At 50.2% G+C, this 15,105-nt stretch overlaps 1 protein-coding gene across 1 annotated transcript in view; it reads right to left on the minus strand.

Moving 5' to 3' along the window:
* RBBP6 (RB binding protein 6, ubiquitin ligase) overlaps positions 1 to 15,105 on the minus strand; it is an 87,892-nt gene that overhangs the window by 35,598 nt on the left and 37,189 nt on the right. The gene's annotated exons all lie outside the window — the stretch shown is intronic.

Raw genomic sequence — 15,105 nt, forward strand, 5'->3', positions numbered from 1 at the left:
TAGGTCTAATTCTTGCTGAGGTAAATGGATTGATTTATTTAAATGGTAAATCAACTGTTGTAAAAAATACGTATTTTTAACAAGTGTACTATTCCACCAGGTACAGTTATCACCAAAGCCAAAATTCATGTCATTATACTTCCGGTTTAACCAGGTTAAGTATGATTGATCTATGGTTGTATAATTTACTCCCAAAGGTTCAAAATCAGGCCAATGTATATAAGGGTAACCAATTAGACATGTTCGGAAAGGATCACTTGCTTTCTGCAGGGAAAGACAAAAATCTGTAACTCCTGATTGATTTGCCCATGTAACCCACATATTTTGTCTAGGGTCTATTCTATGTAAAGCAAAAACAACAACCACATTTAATAGACTAATCCCCAAAAACAGTGCCATCATCTATGTTTACACTAATGTTGTATGATATGAGACTCAAAACTTTTCTTAATAATGTGGACCTAAAAGATAAATCACTGTTTCAAAGATGTTTTTCACTTGGTCTTACTTAATTTTCAAACAAACCGTTGATCTTCTTTGGAGACAGGCCAAATATCCAGCATTAGATTGGTCTTACTGTACTCGAGACCGCCAACCAATAATCTTTTTGTCAGCTCAATTATCAATTCGACCCAGTGGGTTTGGTAGTAGAAATATTAGTCACTGTTTAACAATTCATGCCCTGTAGCAAGCAACAGCTTAGTTAATATAAACTGTTCGTTTAAGCAACTCTCACACTAGCAATTTGCAAGCTTTTTACAACACCACTACTCTTTTCCGTAAGTGTAACATCTACATAAAACCTAAGGATCATAATAATAGCATATAATACAAATTATTACGGTAACAGATAGTTCTTTCAGTTCGCTCACACGTGAGCCTTCCCCTGTGATAGCATCTGACGTGGTACTACGTCTCGTCACGGACGGGAGCAGTATTTCGTACTGTTTTTTGCTGCTCTTCGGGACTATTTTTATTATTCTCTTCTACTACCGGCTTCACCCATCAGCTAGGGACCCAGAGTGTACCTTGATAGTCTTTATCAATCAGGCCCGTTAACACAGTGAGACCCTCCATAGTGGCTGAGGAGCGACCTATTAATAATGCTCCAACGGCTTGGCCATTTACTCGAACAGGTCCTTGTACACCCGTAGCAATTCGCGTGGTGTTAGAGTCTATTAGGGTGCAATTTACTGCTGTTGCCAGGTCCAGCCCAAGGCTTCCGCTGGTGGCGGGTTGGAGAGAAAAGGGTTGTTGTTGGTGGATGCTGGATAAGCAGCCGCATTTTGTGTCGACGCGGGGCGGTTCCTCCCGCTGGTCGTCCCGTTTCCCGACCTTCTTTGTTTACAAGTTGTTTCAGCATGCGAGTCAGAATTGCATCGTTTACACCAGACTGGACCTGCGTTGCATTCTCTTCTCATATGTCCGATTACTCCGCAACGGTAACACCGGGGACGAACTGATCCACGGGGCGCCGGACGAGTTACCGGAGTTTGCAAAGGTGCAAGAGCTGCCATAATTTGGCTGTGCGATGAGCGGGTATGCTCTTGTAAGTTTTTCCCTAACTCTTTCACAGCTTCCACTAGCATAGCTTGTGGTCCCACTGGTACCTGTGCCATCCGCTCTAAACCCTCCTCGATTGACCAAGTGGCGGGAAGGGTGGCTAAAATGTTTCGAGTAGCAGGATTAGAGTTTTGGATTGCGCATTGCTTTAAAATGGAACCTTTCAGATAGTCGGGAACGCCTGCCGCTTGTATAGCGCTGGCCACCCTGTCAATGAACAATCCAAAAGGCTCTTCCCTTCCTTGTTTAATTCCCATGTAGGAAGGAATTCCCCCAGGCTCTTTAAGCTGATCAAAAGCTTGTCGAGCAAGTAACATTGCCTCCTTAGCTTTATCTGGACCTATTAACGCCTGAGCTTCAAGACGTAAATAGGGGCCAAGTCCCATAAGCTCATCAAGTGTAACCCCGTGCAAAGGGTCGCCTGGTTGTCTCACTTCGGCTACGGACCTCATACAGGCTGCTTGCCAGTGTGCATTAAACAATAGTTGTTGATGTTGTGTAAGAATTAACTTCATTATACTTCGTATATCCCCTGGAAGCAAGATGTTAGTTCCCCAAAGGTAGTCTAACATCTGGCGTGTAGGCTCTCCCTTAATACCTGAATCATTAACTGTGGCTCGTAACTGAGTAAGTAGTTTCCAATCTAAATTCTGAATTGTGGCCATTAGGTTACCTTGGCCATCTGGCTGATACATGACTGGAAATGCAGATGTTTCAGTTATGAGATTAGCTGCAGCTTCTTGATCGCCTGAGCTCATAGCCGCCTCCGCGACCTTTTGCCAACATCGCTGACGTTCTGAAGCAAGGTTTGACACACCACGGCCCAAAAAGGGATTATTTCCTCGTCCAGAGGCTGGTGCGACAGTACCTAGCACCGGTTGTTCTGCCTCACTAGTGTCGATTATTGCTGTGGAGGCAGGAGGAGCCGTGAGCATCTCCCTTAGAGCTACCCCGTCAGCTTGATGTGAGCTTGTCGACCCATTTCCTAAAGTGGAACTTAAATGGGATAGATCCCAAGGTCCACTAGGGTTCTGTGGGACAACCAAGGTGCGCACGGAAGGGGGCAAAGGGCAGTCAGGCGAAGGAGTAGCACTTGCTTGCTGCACAGAGGGCACTCTGGTAGAAGCCGTACCGTCTAGCCTCTCAGCTGCAGCAGCAGCAACTTTTTGTTCAGCTTTATGCATAGTGATAGTATTTATAACTGCCCGCCACGGCTTCATTAATTTCTTTGCTGTTTTTTCCTCACTTATAACAGCATCGAATAATTTATCCCCTAGCTTTCGCCACTCGCTTTCCTCAAAAACTGTATTAGGATCTGCAAAAAATCCCCTGACCACGCCATAGCTTAATAAGTCAGGAAGTTCCTTTTTCAGATCTATCCCCTCAGTGCCCCGCTTTTCTAAAAAGCATTCGAGCAAATTATACGCCGCTTGTCTGTTCATACCTCAATTTGCGCGCAATTGCAGCCTTTGCAGACTTCGGCGGCGCGTAGCAGGCGGGACAGCCTCTATAGGTGCTCCCGGGCGCGGGGAAGATATCCCTTCCGCCTCCTGCGCTGCTTACAGGACCGCACTCAAATTCTCCGCCGACCGTGGCTCCCGGACTCCGCTATCGGGTCGCCGGGTCCGGACTCCGCTATCGGGTCGCCGGTCCTATGTCCTCTGGTCCCGTTCCTGGTCCCTGTTCGGGCGCCAATTTGTTGCCATTTGCCGGAACGGAGGGAAGAAGCAGTCGCTCAATATGAGAGATCAGCATACTCCATTTATTAAGCTACGGTTACATATTTTATAGCAGTTATAATTAGGTCATACATATTGCAAAAGTTAAGCTCCTCATTGGCTGGCCACCTAAAAGGTCAACCTTCGTCAGCACTCTTTGTTTCTGGGCATAGTTCTCATTTCTTTAACCATAAGGTCCTTGTTCTTACTTTCACCAAAGATAACAAGGATAGAGTGTCTTTGTGAACCATTAGTCTTCACGTAAGCTGTCTTCGATACTTCTTAAGATCTTGATGACTCAACATTCCGATGTTAAAGTGCCCTTGTTCAGCTAACCAATTCTCCACATAAAGTCTCCAAACTACACAGGTTCTGTGTAAAACAGTTTGTCTCCATTAAAGAGGCGGGAGCAGATTGTCTTTGGTTCAGCTTTCAATAATTAGAGAATGTCAGCACACCCAGATTACTGTTTTCTAAACCAGCTTCCAGGCAAGTACCAGCTCTGCGTACAGTGGATCACCCACCTTGTCGATGTGCTCTGGATCAGATGGCGGCAGAGACACACCGTGTGGGTTCAGCACACACTGCCTGTGCTTACGCTGCCCTTTGGCTCCTGCCGGCAGCTGGAAGGCAGGGGACAACCTGATCTGCGTAAGGTCTGCTGGGGCAAATTCACCTCTCTGCTAAACTTCAGAACAAATTTGTATCAGTGGAATTTGTGCCAGGTCAGCACATTGCATCGTGTAGTCTTGGCCCTTTCGATGTGGTGTTAGGTATCCTAGAATGAACGTGATGGCTGGCAAAGCCCAGCCTTGGCGTCGGCTCACACAGCCAGGAGATAATGTATCCGAGGTGGCAGATGGCTTTATGCCTCCCAGCTCCCTGCCACACTGCCCGGCCATGCCCTGTCCCAGGTTAATCCTGCTCCCGAGCCCAGCACAACCTGCTCAGTTGCTCCCTCGAGTATTTCAGCCGAAGTGGCCTGATCTGGTAATGATCTGCACCTTGGACTGTTGGAGCTAACGCTACTCATTTGGGCTGAGGCAGGATAAGGGATGCTCCCGGGAGCAGCTGAGCTGTGAGATCGTAGGAGTAACCTCCGGCAGCAGGGTGGTGAGAGCAGTTAAACCAGCAACCTGGGCAGCAGCTGCACAGCTGCAGCCAGAGCAGGGTGTGTGGCTGGATCCTGACTGCCTGGGAATGCTGCATATCTCAGCTTGGATAAATTTGTCTAACAAAAGGTTTGACATGCCTATTGAACAATGTTTGCCACACTCAACAGAAGTGCTTATGTCATAACAAACAATTAGCTTGCTGGTGCAGCATGTAAGGAAGTATTCTCAATTACCCACAGGTATAACTTAAAAAAAAAACAAACAAGATGGAACCTCCCAGGGAGGCAAGGAAATGCCCCATGGCTTTCAGAGGGAGCCGGGTCACATTCTGGAAGTCATCAGCAACGAGAGCAGCATTAAGGCTTGGTGGTTTCTGTACACCTGTTGGCATCGAGACTATTTTTTGTAGCTTTAAGTTAGGTCTGTAACTTTTAACTCTTTTGCTTTCAAATGCATTCAGCAGTAAATTGTTCTCCAAGTTCTGCAAAACAACCTGAAATGTGAGTTACCCAAATTTTGTCGTTTTTTTAGTTCATACTCAGCCATTAGTTAAAAAACAGTAATAAAGACAAACCATTTGCTTTAAAATGTAGCTTCAGTGTTTTATCTTTACAGATTATTAGGAGCTGCGCAGGGAACTTCATCTCATTTACCACTTTACTGATTTAGAAGCAGCTTATCTCTGTCCAGTTCTGCCGTGCTGTGCTGAGCACCTTTTGCTGAGCACAGCTGTCCGTGCTGCTTTACTGCTGAAACACAAGCGCTTGGACTGACGGCTGAGACAGAATTGTTCCTGGGGGTTTGCAGAGTATGTGTTATACAAGTGAACAATATAAAAAGAAAAAAACAACAAAACAAGACAACAACCAAACAACCACAAAAGCAGGAAGGACAAACTGTTCTGATCGCTTCCCAGCTGCATGAGCAAGCTGTTGGAACAGCACACACACATGAGCAGGTTGGTGTGTTGGGAAGGTATGTATTTTCATTTTCTTCTTCAGTTTGTTATGTCAGGAGCAAAAACCTCCTTTTTTTTTTGTTTGTTTGGTTGGTTTGGTTTGGTTTTTTCACTTTGGCTGTGAGCTCTGTGGGAGAGAAGAGGACCTTACGTTGTGACCAGCGCCCAGGGCTCCAGTGATCCAAGAGCTCAGATCACTGCCTGCAGAGCTGGGGCTTCACATGTCCAGTTTTGCTGGAATATCCACATTGTCACAGTTCCACAGCTCCGTGTCATCAGTCCAGCTTCTGAGGTAGCACAGCTGCTGTGGGCAGGTGCTGGTTAAAGCTAATCTTTAATTAAGGATGACAATGTCATTAACACACTTAAAAAACCAAACCCAAACCCCAGACTCTGATTATCTGCTCCTGCTCTCTTTTATTCAGCTCCTCTACATTCCATGTGCACACCACAGATACACCAAACTGGATCTCACCACCACATCACACCAACTTAGTGCCACTGATAAATTATTAAATTTTGAGCACAATGATAAAAACTTGGAGCCTAGAGGGTGGTAAATGAAGGCATCTAATTAGGCAAGAGGAATATCATGCAAATGCCTGCACTTCTGCATTGCTGAATAAAGGAAGAAAGCCGCTCTTGGAACCAGCATGCCAACATCTGTACACAGTCAGTAAGCACATTAGGGATGGCAACACATTTCCAAATTTCCGTCTTAGTCTTTATATCCACAGACCATTTATGTTTCTTGCCATAAACCAATGTACTTCCCAAGTGTGGCATATCCACTGTTGCTTAAACTCTGGTGTCTTTGCTCAAATGCTCACAGACTCGAAGAACAAGAAGCACATCATCATAATTTAGTATAATCCTCTGCAAACTGCACCAAAACTCAGCACAGTGGATGAATCAGGCATGATCTTAAACCTCTGATCGTCCTGGATATGGGGCAGCCTGGTGCAGCCAGGATCTTCCCTACGCACCTGCCTGCGCAGCGCACCTCCCAAGCCAAAGAGCCCAAAAGCTGAGCTGGATCTTTCTGGTTTTGTTTAGGACTTTTAACGACTATTTTTTGAAGGGAGAAAGGGAAGTGGATTTCATCACATAAAAGACAAAGGACAATTAACATCGGGTCACGTTCTGCTGCTGACAACAGGAGGAATGACAATTTATTTGCAGAGGGAGTAGAGACCCCAGTTACTGCAGAGCCCCCATCACCTGCTGGCACTTTGTTCAGGGACCTTTCTGGGTTAGAAAGGAGGCCAAGATTCCCAATGGGCACTTTTTAACCACTGAGATATTTTCCAGGAGTTGTTGCTGTAGCTGTCTAACTTCTGGTGTCATGATTCCCAAAGTTTCCTGGGAGACAAATGCCTTTGCAATGATGGAGGGAGAATCCCAAATGCCAGCACAGGGTGAAGGAGGGGAGCGTGTGCCTCATGAGAGCACCTGGGCTACTCACCCCTCCCGGTGTCTTTCTGAAGACAATAGTTATCAGCTGAGAAAGGAATCCAGACTTTTCCTTATCTTTGCCACTGCAACTAGAAGGAATTTTGTCAGAAACATACCAAAGCTAATCAGAACACATCCTCTTGTTTTTAACAAATATCCTGTACCATTGTTCTGCTTCAAGGCTGAAAAATCATGTTTTGGGCACTGCCTGGTGAGTACATATGAAATGTGCTGGTCTGATAGCCCAGCTGGGGAGCTGTGAATCCTCCAGTTATTCTCAGAACAATACAGAATAATTATGGGATGAAGAAGTAGAATTCTCTTACTTTGTGTCCTGCCAACATCCCTAATAGCATCATTGGCCCTTCTGCTGGGAGAGTGCAAAGGAGCTTGGCCATGACATTTGCACCCATGCCTGGCAACTGGGGAAAGACTGCAAGACCCTTTCATCCCACGGCTGCTCAGTGGATTGCCCAGCCTGGCCATTATCTACTTGTCTGAGTTCAAACTAGTTACCAGATGTGGAAACTAGTTTTGTTAAAGCTCCTCGGAGCTTTCTCACCCACCAGTATCTGCCTGCCCTCCTGTAAACCGTCCAGTTTTTTCTGGATTTCATGAAAAATCCATTAAAATTTAGGATCCACCCGACTCATTCGTAATGGTCAGGGCTGCACCACCAGCCAGCCATCTATAACGGGAGCGATAGCCCTGCATGGAGCACTGCATCAGGGTGCCAGAGCTTGGGTGATGTATCAGCATCGTACATCATCGCACTACCATTGCCCTGCTGATGTATGGCTTCTAGGGTGGCACTGGCAGGGAAAAATGGGCCCAGGGGCCCAAGGAAGGTGTTATTTATTATTTTGAATGCTAATAAATATTCTGGATATCTGTGAGGAACTGTTCTGCAGTTTATGAAGTGAAGGAAGAAGGATGTAGAAATCCTAAGACACTGAATAGCAGTTTGATTTCACATGATTTTGTTTGGTCTCTTTGGCAATGCTGCACATATTTCCCAAGATTAATGAGGGGTCTTAACTCTCCCCACAGATTTGGTTCTACTCTCACAGAGCACTAAAAATGCTCAGATGTTTTGGGATCACTTGTCCCTACAGCTCCTTTGCAATGTATCATGTGAACAAAAATACACCACCTCTGCTGAAGTCTGGCATCGCAGGCAGTGGGGAAGAAATTTGCTGTGGATTTTGTCCTGTTGCTACACAGCAGCACGCAGGAGCTGGACGATGGCAGACACCCATTTCAGCCCAGCTGCGTTTGCAGGGGCAGACCAGGGCAGTGCTGCAGGCAGGCAGCCTGCCCCTGCGCGGAGCCCAGTGCAACAGAAACGTGTGCTCTAACACGAGTACCAGCAGAAAACATCCAGCAAAGCATCATTATGGGTCAGGCCTCTTCCTGACTGACCTGTTCATTGGGATTGTTACATGTTTGTGCTTTTCCTCTGTAAATTGCTTCTCAAACCTTAATTAAGCCTTGAAGCGCGTAGAAGACAGGGAAGCTTGTAACTCCAGTACTGCTGAGAGGCATAGGTGTAAGACGGCAGTGCCAGACAGCTTCAGAGGGTTCCCAGGTACTGGATCCTGCCTCCCTCAGCCTGTAAATTGTGGCTCCTAATCACCTTGTGCAGCACCAGCACTTTATACCTGTGCAAAACAGCCCCTGGATGCAAAGAAAATGACACCTTCCATCCGTCGCTGGTCCTGCTTGGCTTCCCCACAGAATGCCTCTGCAGCCTCTCACTTCCCAGCCCCTGCTCCTCTCACCCAGGCAGCTTTACCGGCTGAAGTGAAACCCATGGGTGTTTGTCTTGGCCTCCTCAGCTGGAGAATTCAGTGAGCAAGTGGTCTGGTCCCCCTCCCCAGCTGGGCACAGGTTGCTGTACAGTGGGTGGGAAACCTCCAAGCCCTGGCTGGAGTGACAGCCTGGCTGCCTGCCCGCTGATGAGCGTCATGAGGACAGTGTCCCCGGACTTCAGAGCCAATTGCTCCCACAACCTTTTGGGGACACATGCCCCCTCCCAGGTGCCCTGCTGAAAAAATCAGTACTTTGGATTTTTTAAGACAGTGACTTTTACTGTGGTTAGTGTCCTGCCCCGGCTGAAGATGCTCGTGGGCTCTCCCTGCCTGGCCTGCAAGAGGTTCAGGGGGTGAGGGGCAGACTCGGACACCTTGGTGGCACTGCATCACCTTGTGACAGTCTCTAGGGAGTCAGGATCTTCTCATGGGCATGTGGAGCCTCCTGTCACTGTGTGGCACGAATTTGTGGTCCAGGAGCCCTGCAGCCCATTGAGACCTGGGCTCATTCACACCCCCTCAACCAGCCCACAGGTGAGACCAGAGCTCTCTGCCCCACAGCGTGACCTCAGGGCAGCACTGTGCAAAGGGCTTGATTTTTTTTTTATTTAAAAAAAACCCATGTTTTAAGTTAATATTTAACATTAGACCATGTCATTGCGGTGCAGACAGGCATGTATTACATCTCTTTGCAAAAATGTCACCTAAATACCAGAGGGTTTGGAGACAGAAGAGGCAAAGAGCCTCTCAGCAATTCAACTGTGTATATTTACGGTTGGACTCAATGATCTTAAAGATCTTTTCCAACCTAAATGATCTGATGATTAAGATGAAGTGAGGTCTGCTGCCGTGCTGAGCCAGCAGCACTGACTGGCAGCCCTTAAAGAGGGGGCATCCCCCAGCCCAGCCACCCCATGATACCCAGCCCGGGGCTTACGCAGCCCGGCTGCCTTTTTTTCCTATTTCTGTTTGTAACACTTTGGCATCCTAAAAGCCTGTGTTTTATGCATCATTCCTGCCTATTGGCACTGCAGGCGGTTGAACCCCAAATAACAGAAGTTCAGGGAGAAAATGGGGGCTGCTGCACACTGCCAGCCCCATCACTCTCCCACAACCAGGCAGGGAAGAAGGGAGACTCATTGCCATGAGGAAAAATCCTAGAAATATATGGAAACACAGAACCACCGGCTGACCAGCATGGAAACCTGACCACAACAGCTGTCCCTCCGAGCAGAGCATGCTTGGGTGTTACTGGCTTAGAAAACTGGGGAATTCTTTCAGCAGAAGCCTGCAAGTGCCGGCACAGCCCATCTGCTTTGTTTCCTCAGTTGTTTTCCAAAGTCCTTTTGCAATTTGCAATCCACTTCAAGTTTCTGATGCTTGCCAGCCCCTTTAGGCTTGAAGGACTTAGAGTTGAGGGAAACTGCAGAAGTTGTGCCAGAAACAAATCCAGAAACCTGCTTTTATGTCATGGCAAACAAACAAACAGGAAAGTAAACAAGCAAAACCCTGGCCCATAATTACCAGGAGAGCCTGTAGGTCCTGGGAGCTGCTCCCTCCACAGCTCTGCTTACACCCTCCAACACACACCCGGGAAGATGACCAGTGGGTCGCACTGACCAGGTTTCCAGTGGGTCCCGACTATGAGCAGTCCTGCAGCCGGGAGGAGGGTGGCACGGGCACCCAGGCAGGTGATGCCTGGATCGCTCCATCCCGGCTGCCAGCCAGCCCTGCTCGCCTGTACCGGGCCAGCCCTGGGCCAAGCCTGCCTGAGCCCCCGCGAGCCCCCGGGGGAGCCATGCTGCTGTGGTCACAGGAATATAAAAGCATAAAAGCCCTCAATGCCAGCCATGCCCAATAGAAGTAAAACAGTGCATCTCTCCGGCACAAGGGCCAGCAATTTTCAATCTGGGCATCCTTTCTTATGAATTTACATGGATGTCTGAATTTATCACCCTTTGTACTAAGGAAAAGAAAATTGACCCTATCAACCAGTCAGAAAGAAGAGAGCTCATTTCTTGGCAGGGGTTTGCCGTCATCACAAAATGAATCAGGAGAGGTATAGCAGGACAAACAATTCTTCCCTGAGTGAAGCAGTATTCTGGAGTAAAAGTAACTTTTTCTGTAATAATCAGAGCTATTTTTTCCAAGCAGCCATAAAAACAATATAAAGAACTTCATCAGTAAGTTTCCCCCTAAGGAATCTGCCCTGGGACCACTGCTGCTCACACCTGAAGGCGTGCGAGACTCAGCCCTGGCACTGAGCACCTGCAACATAGCCTGTTCTCCTGGGGACGGTGCTCTCCCAGGGTCACAATCCCAGCTCAGAGGGGGATCTCCTCTGCAGAGGTTTTGCCTTTGATCCTATCCCAAAATATTGGCATGGCATGAGCCCACCTCTGGGCCTGGCACAGCAGCACAGACCTTTGCAAGCCGAGTGCCAGGCGAGCAGCAGAGGACTCGGAGAGCAAACACGCAGCACTGCTCCTGAAGCCGGCAGAGCTCGGCCCTCCCGCCAGCTCCTTGTGCCCGGAATTGGGGTGCAGAGAGGGGTCATGCTGCTGGCTGGGGCATCTCCCTTTCCCCCGGGGAATCCACTGGCTCTGGGAAGATGCTGGCTCGTTATCACACTGGCACTGACACTGCTCAGCACCTTCTCTGAATCCCATCCCCACTCTGCCAGGGGTGACCTTGCTGCTTAATGAATTTTGAGTCACTAATTATTCTGCTCAGTGAAAGAAAAGACAAAACTAACTCGCCATTGCCACCTCGTGAAAGAAGCAGCCTGATGCCTTCAAGCGACGGCAGCAGCCGGGAATGGCTCTAGGTCTTGCAGCCCTGCTGAGCCTGGGGGACGACAGCCCGGGGCCAGGAGGAGATGACCTTGACTTTGGGTCTGTCCCTCCCTCGAATGCTGTCGGCAGGAGGGAGGGGAAATGTCTCTGGACCCTCCATGGGCTGAGTTTTGGCTTTACCTCTTGCTTTAGGGTTTTGCCTGCTTACCTCCTGTGTGCCCCGAGGCAGGACCTCTGCCTGCTGCCCCCTTTGCCATACTCTGATGGGGGAAGCCCCACCGGCTGGAAGGTGGGTGCCAGTGAAGGCCTCACCGAGGCGTGGAGGAGCCTAAAGGTCGGAGTACAGGTTCCTGGGCTTGCCCCACGAAGAACCACTACAGTGTGACACTCAGGAGATGGGGACAGCCACCCAGAGTGTCCTCAGGGTGAGCCAGCCAGACCTGCCACACTTAGCCCCACAGCCACGGTGGTGGCCCAGAGGTCTCCATTTCGGCCTGAGGCTCGAGGTTCCCGCGACAGGCAGAGGTGTTGGCACTTCAACTGCAACTGTGAAGTAACACAAAATACCTGACACCCCCGTTCAGCCTGTACTCGAGCAGGGCTCCTGACCCTGCACAGACAGGGTCACTTCTGTGCCAGCGGAGGACGGAGGTGGAGGCACTGCAGGAAGGATGGAGCCGTGCCCCCGCCACGCTGCTGGTACCAGCTCCCGTGGCACTCGTGCCTGCGCTGGGACACACAGCAGCTCTTCCCATCGCCTCATTTCCACTGGCAGCACAGCAGTCCCGGGGAAGGACGTTTGCAGCTGCCCAAAGCCAAGTTTGGGGAGCCCCAGGCAGGCCCTGGTGGCGATGGTGCCCGTGCCCCGTCCCCCCTGCCCCCTGCCAGGGGCCTCCTGGTGGGCTGGGTCTGGAGGTGCTGAGTCTTCAGTCGGCTCCAGAGTCACCGCGGGCTGGGGCAGGCGAGGAGGAGCCGGGCCGGGACCCGGGACCGTTCCCACAGGGACCGACAGACACGGGGAAGGGGCGCGCTGCCCTGCTGCGCTTCTTAAAGCGAAAAGGAGGGTTCCGCCGCACCCCCCCCCCCGCCCCCCGGGCGGCCGCTGGAGGGCGCGGCAGCCCCGGCACAGCGCGGGCAGCGGGGACAGCGGGGACACAAGCGGGGACGCAGCATCCCATGAAGCGCTGTTCCCACCTGCAGAAGCCCCCAGCCCGGGGGTGGGGGTTTGCTCCTGGGATTTCTCTTTGCTGGAGACCCATGGCCCGCAGCAGTGTCTTCTGCTGACACCAAGCGTGGGGCACAAGGGCGGTGTGGGTCTGCAGCCACCAGCAGTGTAGCAATTACTGCTGAGAAACGTGCTGGCGCCTGCTGCAGGTGGTTGTTTTTGTTAGGAAGGGCAGGAAGCATCCCCGTGGTAACACACAGTCACATCTAGCAGCAAAATCGATAACGGGATATGCACAGTGCAGCCCCGCGCAGGATGCGGCCCCGGCACAATGCAGCCCTGCACGTGGCCTTTCCCAGTGCCCTTGTTGGAGCCAGCGCAGGGGATGCGAGTGCTGTCAGCACGGAGCAGCCGTGGCTTTGCTGCAGCATCTGAGCCCTCTGCACAGAGCGAAACGCTGGCAGGAGCAGCCATCCGGGAACTGGGCAGCTTCTGTGCTGTTCCCCAGTGCCGCCACGCTGCTCCCAGCTCTCCAGTGGGAGCGTCAGCATGTCTGTCCCCATCGGTGCCAGTCAGCTCCTTCTGCTCCCAGGTCCTTGCCTCAAACTTTTCCTGCCTCCCCTAATCTGTGCCCTCTGTGCAGTGGCCATATCCACTCACACACATCAAAGCAACCCCAGCTTTCCTCCTAATTCTTAGCTTCAAAATACATTTTAAATCAGAGTTAATTAGAGGGATCAAAGGCCCTTTCTCTATATCCTCTCGAGCCCTCTTTTCCTAGCCCTGGCCAGGCCTGGCTGGCTGTGCACAGCAGCTATCACAAGATACAGATGCCAAGTTTCAGAGATGGAGAGCCAAAATGAAGCACTGTTCCCCTGCAAACTCCCTGTGCGGTTGCACTAATCACTCAGGAGACAGTGCTGAGTTTGTGGAATTGGCTGATGATGGGACCGTGGTGGTTGACTTTATCCCTTGGATGTTGCCTTTCTTTGAGTCATCTTAGTTCTGAGTCACCAGCAGCCGTTAATCCCTTAGAGATAACAGCCTCATCCAGTTCTTTCTATGCAGGTACTTTTGCCTCTGCGCTTACACTTCGAAAAAAGAGAATATATATGCGTGAGCAAAGGTCCTGGTGGGAGCACTCCAGGACACGCTGCGGGATTGCTCATCACGACAGCACTAGTGTCACCTTGTGGAGCCAGGGCTCTTGGCCACCTCTGCTCAGCAGGCTCAGGAGATCCTGCCCCTTCCTGGAACCACTGTTTATGTAGGATTTACCCAGCGGATAAACCTTGCAGGACCGCACCATGCAGACCCACGAGCCTCCCCTACGATTGATACGCTGCCCTCAGTAAGGGCAAGCTGAAACCGAGCATCATTTGTCTCCTTCATTTTAAAACCTTCTGTGCATCCTTTAGCAAATTGTTCCCAGATTCATTTCACCTTTTGTTAAAATGTGTGCTTTATTTCCAGTTTAAATCTGTCTCAGTTAAACAACTTGTTATGCCATCCATTATCAAAACTTTCCACACACAGGTACCTGAAGACCACAATCAAGTGATCTTTACGCCCCCCCCCCCCCCCCCCCCAAGATACATAGGTTCACCTCTTTAACCTTTCCTTCTGCAGCAGATTTTCAGACCCCGAGCAGCTCTCCCAGCTCCTGCCAGGATTCTGTAGTTTCTTAACACCTTGCTGGGAGCGCAGGCACCAGCACTTCCCACTGGATCTTACTGGCCTGACAGACACTGCAGGGATAACACCGTCTCCACAGATACTGCTTGGGGATTTCCCTTTTGATACCCAGGAGTCGCATTAACTGCAGCATCATACTGGGATCGCCTGCAGCCGGTACCTGCCCTGTGCCCTAGAGCCTTGCAGAGTCCCCCCTTTCCAGGACATGCCCCTCTTTGCCCAGCCCCTCTCTCCTGGCCATGTGCCCTCTCCCCTCTGCCCCACTGCCTGCAGAGCCCAGCCTGTGAGGCAGCCCCTGCCTTGCACCCAGTGCAGGTGCAGGGGCACTGACCCCTGCAAAATGCCCTTTGGTTCCCTCTTTTTTCTGGTTTTTTTTTTTTTTTTTTTTTTTTTTAGTTTTGTTACCTGCAGTTAGACATGAAGCATCTGCTGATTCCAGAAGAAGAAGGTCTGGTTCCAGTCTCACCCGAGACCCAAACGCAGGAGAAAAGGCTGCATCCTCTGTTGCAATGGAGCACGCCCAATCTGATCCCAGCTCACCTGGGCTCCCCTCAGCACCTGCCCCTGGCAGTGGGCTCAGCACCCCAGCGATGCTTCTCTGCCAGTCCCCAGCCTTCACAATCAGCCTGAAGGGTGGGAAATCCTCCCGTGCTGGGGCTCCCCTGTACCAGGCTCCCCAGAGCTCAGGTGGGCTGTGTTGGCCTCACCCATTTCTCAGGGATGGCTTTCTCCTCCAGTGTCATTCTCTGTAATCCAGGGAGTGGAAGCCACATTTGTATGCAGAGCTTAAAAGCTACTGAGCAATTAAATTGAATTCTAATTACTGTATA

This window comes from Falco punctatus (genome assembly GCF_963210335.1).
Source record: "Falco punctatus genome assembly, chromosome: 4".
Taxonomy (NCBI): Eukaryota; Metazoa; Chordata; class Aves; order Falconiformes; family Falconidae; genus Falco; species Falco punctatus.